Source organism: Lynx canadensis, chromosome E1 (assembly GCF_007474595.2).
Source record: "Lynx canadensis isolate LIC74 chromosome E1, mLynCan4.pri.v2, whole genome shotgun sequence".
NCBI lineage: Eukaryota > Metazoa > Chordata > Mammalia > Carnivora > Felidae > Lynx > Lynx canadensis.
In genome coordinates, this window is record NC_044316.2 from 43,129,749 (window position 1) to 43,136,073 (window position 6,325).

Genomic DNA, 6,325 nt, shown 5'->3' on the forward strand with positions numbered 1-6,325 from the left:
GCTCAAACTCATGAACTGCGAGATCATGAGCCGAAGTCGGACGCTCAACCGATTGAGCCACCCAGACGCCCCTGCTGGGGATGCTTGTTAAACTGGCTTGTCACACCTTGTGGTCTGTAGGAGCACCATGCTACGAAATTTTCTTCTCTTTTTATTTTTATTTTTTTTTAATCGTCTTCTTTTATTCTAACGCATGGCCATGAGAAGGAGGGTGCTGTGCACACACAAGACTCACACACAAGCATTGGATGGACCACTGACCTTTAAGGCTCCGAAGTGTCTAGTCAGACTAGCTACTAATTTGACCAGTAAATAACTTGCTGCTGCTCATCGCCACTAGGTGGTGCTGCTGCTTCATCCCACTGACCTACACGCAGCGCTGGCAGAGGTGGGCCTTGGGGGTTCCAGGTGCTGGCAGCATCCGTCTTCTTCCCGGGACGTCAGGAGTAACCTAGGAAAAGGCCTGCAGTTAGGGATGTGCCTGGAAGAGAAAGGCAAATGGACACCCAGAGCAGAACACTTGTGAGTGCCAATGATAATAAAGGTGGCAGCAGGATTAGAAGCGGTAATCATAATCGCAAAGCAGTAATCACTGCCATTTATTGAGCATAATACCATTGTAGGCACTTTACGTACATCAGCTCTGCTCTTCACACCCAGCAAGGCACATGTATTACATCTGCTTTGCAAAGGGAGAAGCCAGAGTTCAAGAGGATAGAGTAACTTTGTGAGGCCACATGTCCATGATTCAAATGTAGATCTGGGGCACCAGGGTTCATAGTCTTCCAGAACACACTGCCACCTCAGACTCTGTGCCGAAGACCAGACACTGGCACGTGGCGAGAGAAGGAAGCAAAAGTGACAGTGGAGACAGCTGGGGAGGGTCCAGGGCCCAGGCTCACAGCGGCAGGTACAGAACCATGTCAGCTGACAAGAAAGAATGAGTGGTGGATGGAGGGGAAGAGCCAGGGCATGGGGACGTGGGCTGCATTATTAGGCCAGTGGAGGCTGCAGCCAAGGGACACCTCAACCTACCTTGGATGCTTATGTTCTTTGGGAATCGAAAACTACAATCTGTTCTAAAACTGGATTGTGCTGATGGCTGCACCACTGTATACATTTATTAAGAACCTCCAAATTGCTTTCTCACAATGGGTGAATTGGATAGTAGGTAAATTACCTCAAGAAAGCTGTGTGAAATTTACAATCATGAAACCAATGGCAACAAGGGTGCTGAGTTAATACATCTTGGCAGTGCTGTAGGCACCTTGAGAAGAGGGAGAGTATCATCTCAGTAGGAAGCCTGGCTGACAAGCTGTCCAGCCTCTGCTTGCATGCTTTTGGTGCCAGGGAGCTCAGTACCTTAAAGCAGCTGATTCCAGTTTGGGATAACTCTCTAATCTTCAGAAAATTGAAATCCGTCTCTTGCCCTTATCCTTCTGTGCAGAATAAATTTCTTTGCTTTGGCATGTGACATTTCTTTGAGTGCTTGAGGGCAGACATTGCATTCCCCCCCAAATTATTTTTATTTTTGTTTTGTTTTTTGGGATTTTAGAGAGTTATGTGGGGGGGGGGGGCGGTGGTGAGGGGCAGAGAGAGAGAGAGAGGATCTTAAGCAGGCTCCAAGCTCAGCATAGAGTCTGACACGGGGCTCGATCCCACAACCCTGGGACCATGACCTGAACTCCACCCCCCAAATTCATTTTTTATCCCATACGGAAACCCCCGGATTTTTCATATGTAAGATTTCTAGCCTCTCCCATTCTGGTAGCTCTCTGCCATACTTGCTTTGATCTGTCAGCATCTTTCTTAAAATGTAAGGGCCAGGGGTGAGCCCAATGATCAGATGCCAGCCCAGTGATATGGCTAATAGTTTGAATCCTGGAGTTAAGTTCTCTGAGTTCAAATCCTTGCTCCACTAAAGGTCAGCTGTGTGACAATGGTTAAAATACCAACCTTTCTGTGCCTTATATTTAAATCTGTTAAACCTTATTTCTTCATCTTGCTCACCATGAATCCTCAAAGATTCTGTCAGTTGCTTCGCCAAGAATAAGTATACAATGTGCATAGCGGCGTCTTCATGTACCGATTGATCAACAGTGCAATGAGGTCAATTTGACCATTTACCCTTACTGAGTACGTTGGCCACAAGTAACACCTGCCATCTTCTCTGAGGGCTCAAAACAGAGCTGACTACAGGTCAACGTCAGACATGCCAATCTCATTTCCGGAATCCACTTTCTTTTTCAAATGTGGGCAACATTTTCCTATTTCCAATTTCTGCCCACCCCTTGCACCTTCCTGGTTTCTCAATATTTATCAGTGAGGGTTCTGCAGTCACACCAGAAAGTTCTCGGATATATTTAGTTGGAATCGGGAAAGCTGAGCCCATGTAAAGCAGCAGGGCTCTCCTTGAGCACTGCGTCACCTGTCTTGGATCTCAGTTACTCCATAATCATGTTAGTTAACCTTTCCAGCTTGAGGATTATTCCCTTTAACAAAGGAAATGTAAGAAAATAGAAAGGAGGCTTTAGCTCTTTCCCAGTCTTTTATTAATATCGCGTCATCTGCCCTGAACATCTCCCTGTTGCTCAGGAGAAAAAAAAAATGAGCCTTTAAAGGCTGCCTTTGTTACACCTTATCACAAGCCCTCATCATTCTGGTATTCGATGATGATGATGATAATAATACCACCTAATATTTCTTGTATACTTACCATGTTCTAGTCACTATGCTGTCTTACACCTATTCGTTTCATTTGTAAACATTCCCGCAACTGTCCATTCTTCTCGCTTATCCTTCGGTGTTTCTCTTTCGTTGTCCTCTTATAATCTGAGTTTAGCCCTGAGCTCCCAGTGTTGCCACCACTTACATTTCCTTAAAAGCTGCTGCTCGTCCCTTCCTCCTGATTGGGTGGGTCCTGCCTCTGAGGAAGTCCTGCCTTCCCAGACCTGCAGGGATGGGGGGTGGGGGGAGGTTCCCTGGGGCTGCATGACTCCGCGTAACTGATGGCTACATACAAAGGGAGAAACTCAAATTTAACTGAGGAGGGATGCAGAAGGCAGAAAAGTGGTCTGGCCCTAGGAATGCAGTGGGAAGGAGTCCAAAGGTTAAAGTCTAGGATATGTGGGCGTGGCAGGAAGTGGAGAGAAGGAGCCTCCTTCCAGATAGAGGCTGTAACAGTGTGAACCCATCTGTGAGGGTTCTTTGTATGTGTTGATTTAACTGGGCTAAGGGATACCCAGATAGCTGACAAACAGTATTTCTGGGTATATTTCTGGGTGAGTGTTTCCAGAAGAGGTTAGCATTTGACTCCGGAGACTGAGTAAAAAAGGCCCATCCTCACCAATGGGGGCTGGCGTCACCCAATCCATTGAGGGCCAGAATAGAACAAAAAGGTGGGGGAAGGGCAAATTCTTTCTTTTCCTTCTTGAGCTTCAACATCCATCTCTCCTGCCCTTGGACATCGGAATCGGAGTTTATGGTTCTTGGTCCTTGGACTCTGGGATTTACATAGGCCTAACCTCCTTTGGCCTCAGACTGAATTATGCCACCAGCTTTCCCGTTAGCTCTATCTTGCAACAGCGTATCATGGCATATCTCAGCCTCTACATAAGCCAGTTCGCGTAATAAGTCTCCCCTGTGTATCACCACGTATCCTATTGGTTCTGTTTCTTTGGAGAACCCCAATACACCATCATTTCTTTTTTCAACCGTGAGGGTCAGAAATGAGTCCAGAGGAGTGGCTCTCTCCCCTACTTCCTCAACCTACTGAGGACGAAGACCGGCCACAAGCAGGTAAGACCTTCCAGGATGCTCTACTTTTAGCAGAATGAGCCTTTCTATCTGTTTTCCCCCCAGAGCCAAATTTCCTCACCCCTCCTGGATTTTGCCTCTGTTCCATTCTGTGACTTGTATTAAAAAAGAAAACAAGTTGGAGTCTTCCCACTGTGCCATCAGCTTTGAGATAAAGGACTGTGAATTTTTGCAAAATTCCCTCCTAGGGCCTAGCACTGGGTAAGGTGTTCCACATATATTTGGTGAGTTACTGAATGAAATCAAAGTGCTCTCCTTCTGTTCTTCTGGCTGGGTAGTGTACGGAAGAATCCCGAAACGCTGTCATTTGTATTTCTGTCCCCTTTAACTGACCCTGACAATTCTCACAATGTGTCCATTTTCAGATGCATGGATTTCCATGCAAGCATTTTGCACACAAAGATGGTTCAATATATATCACTTGTTCATCTGACTGAAGACCCCAGAAGAGACTAGCACCCCAAAGGAGCATATATTTCTCTTTTAAGGCTCCCCAACCCAAAGCAGGCATCTTAGGGATAAGCATGCAGTACGCAGTTGATAAATACTCAGTTACCAATTCGGGACCATAAATATGCAAGAGTGGTAAATTAAAAAAGAGCTGTGTTACAGATAAGCAAATAACAAGTTATCTAGAACAGCCGAGTCTACTGTGCTCTGCATATAGGGAGAGGAAGCCTCCACCAGCTAGAGAGATCTCCCTTCTAATTAGCCTTCCGTTAGGATAACATTGCAAGTAGCTAGGGATATTATTGCGCTTATCTGCTACTCTTGGAATAAACTCGTGGGAGATTCAAGTTGGGCAGTAGAAGGAGGCTGTCCCAGGAATAAATAAATACATTGGGACCACTCCTGAGTGAATACTCCACACATAGCTAATGAAACGTTAACCATCAATATTAACCTGATTGGGTTGCTGCGTTTTGCATCAATGACACTTAAATGTAAGCTCAAGAATTTAGAAGGCCGGGAGCATCTCTACTTGCTAGATGGGGTGCCGCGTGATCCATGAGTCCTCTATTAAAGCCAATTAGGTCTTTTTTTTTTTTTTTTTGAGTTTGTTTGTTTATTTATTTATTTATTTATTTATTTATTTATTTATTTATTGAGAGTGTCCGTGGGTCTGGGACAGAGAAAGAGAGAGAATCTCATGAACAGTGAGATCATGACCTGAGCCAAAATCAAGAGTCAGTCGCTCAACCAACAGAGCCACCCAGGCGCCCGAGATCTTTTTTTTTGTTTCTTTTTTAAAGAAGAATTTGGGTGGGCAATTAACAGGACATGGCTCAGGAAATTGTAGGTTTCAAATTTCAGAAAAATTAGCACATTTGGGCAACTTGAGTATCTTCTCATGAGGGTAGACAGTCTCTGCCTCTAAACCCTGGCTGACCAGGCTTGCTAACGAGATGGGCACTGAGAGGAGAAAATATAATGTTCTCCCTTATCTTGGCAGTCATTGAGACGTGTAACAGATGCATTTTATCCCCTCGGCAGTCCCCTTTAATAAAACAGCTCAATTCTCGGTGGATTAATTGGCTGACGGGCTGGGAAGGATGCACTGTCTGGGGGTGTTTGCTTTCCCTGGCTGGGGTGGGTTAAGGGTGTGGCTGGCAGATGGCTGGTGTGACAGAATCAAGCCACAGATCCAGCCTCTCTGACCTCTCCAATCAGCAGATTTCACTTCATCTTCCACCCGCCACACTTCTCTTTCTTCTGAGACCAGAGAGACGGCGGTAGAACACAGATCTTTGTCAAAGGGCCTGAGCTGGTGTCCTGCCTGTCTCCACTGCCGTCTGGTTAGGTGACTCTAGCTTTCCAAGGCTCATCTTCTCCATCTGTCAAATGGTATGATGATATCCACCAGAATCATTCAGAAGGTTGCTGGCAAGGGGAGGTGCCTGGGTGGCTACACGAGGCTTTAAAGAACCGTATGGGCGCTGGTTTTGCCACCCACAGTCATTGCTGAGCCAGCCCTAGCAGCCTCCGCGCTGACGCAGGGCTGCCCTGCAGATGGCGCTGTGGCCCAGGGAATGCTCCCAGAGAGAACTCCGGCAGGTGGGACTACACCTGAGAGGGCTGGACAATGGGTGGGTCTAGTCTGGATTTCTACTTCCTGTGTGTCCTGGGTGTGTGTCCCACCGACAGGTCCCCCATGGTCACATTGGGCTTCTCACAGGGCCAGTTGCCTGCTAAACCAGTGGTCCTCTCTTTCTCCTTTTCTGCCCTCCAGTGGATGGAGTGCTGGGTCTTCCCTACCTGCTCATGCTCTTTGACCCCTTCTCAGGTGGTGCGTCTGCAGCCCTTTCGATCCCATGGGGGCATCTTAATGCTTAGATAACCCCCCGGGGCTCCATCTATCTGTGATGGTGGCCGCCAGCTCTACTCTGGGAAACATCCTTATCCTGACTTTGTTTCCCATCTGAGGCAATCTGACAAAGGATCTAGGCCAGTAAAAGAGAGAAGGCCCCGGACCCCCAAGTGGTGCTCAGAAGACAAAAGGCCAGGCTAA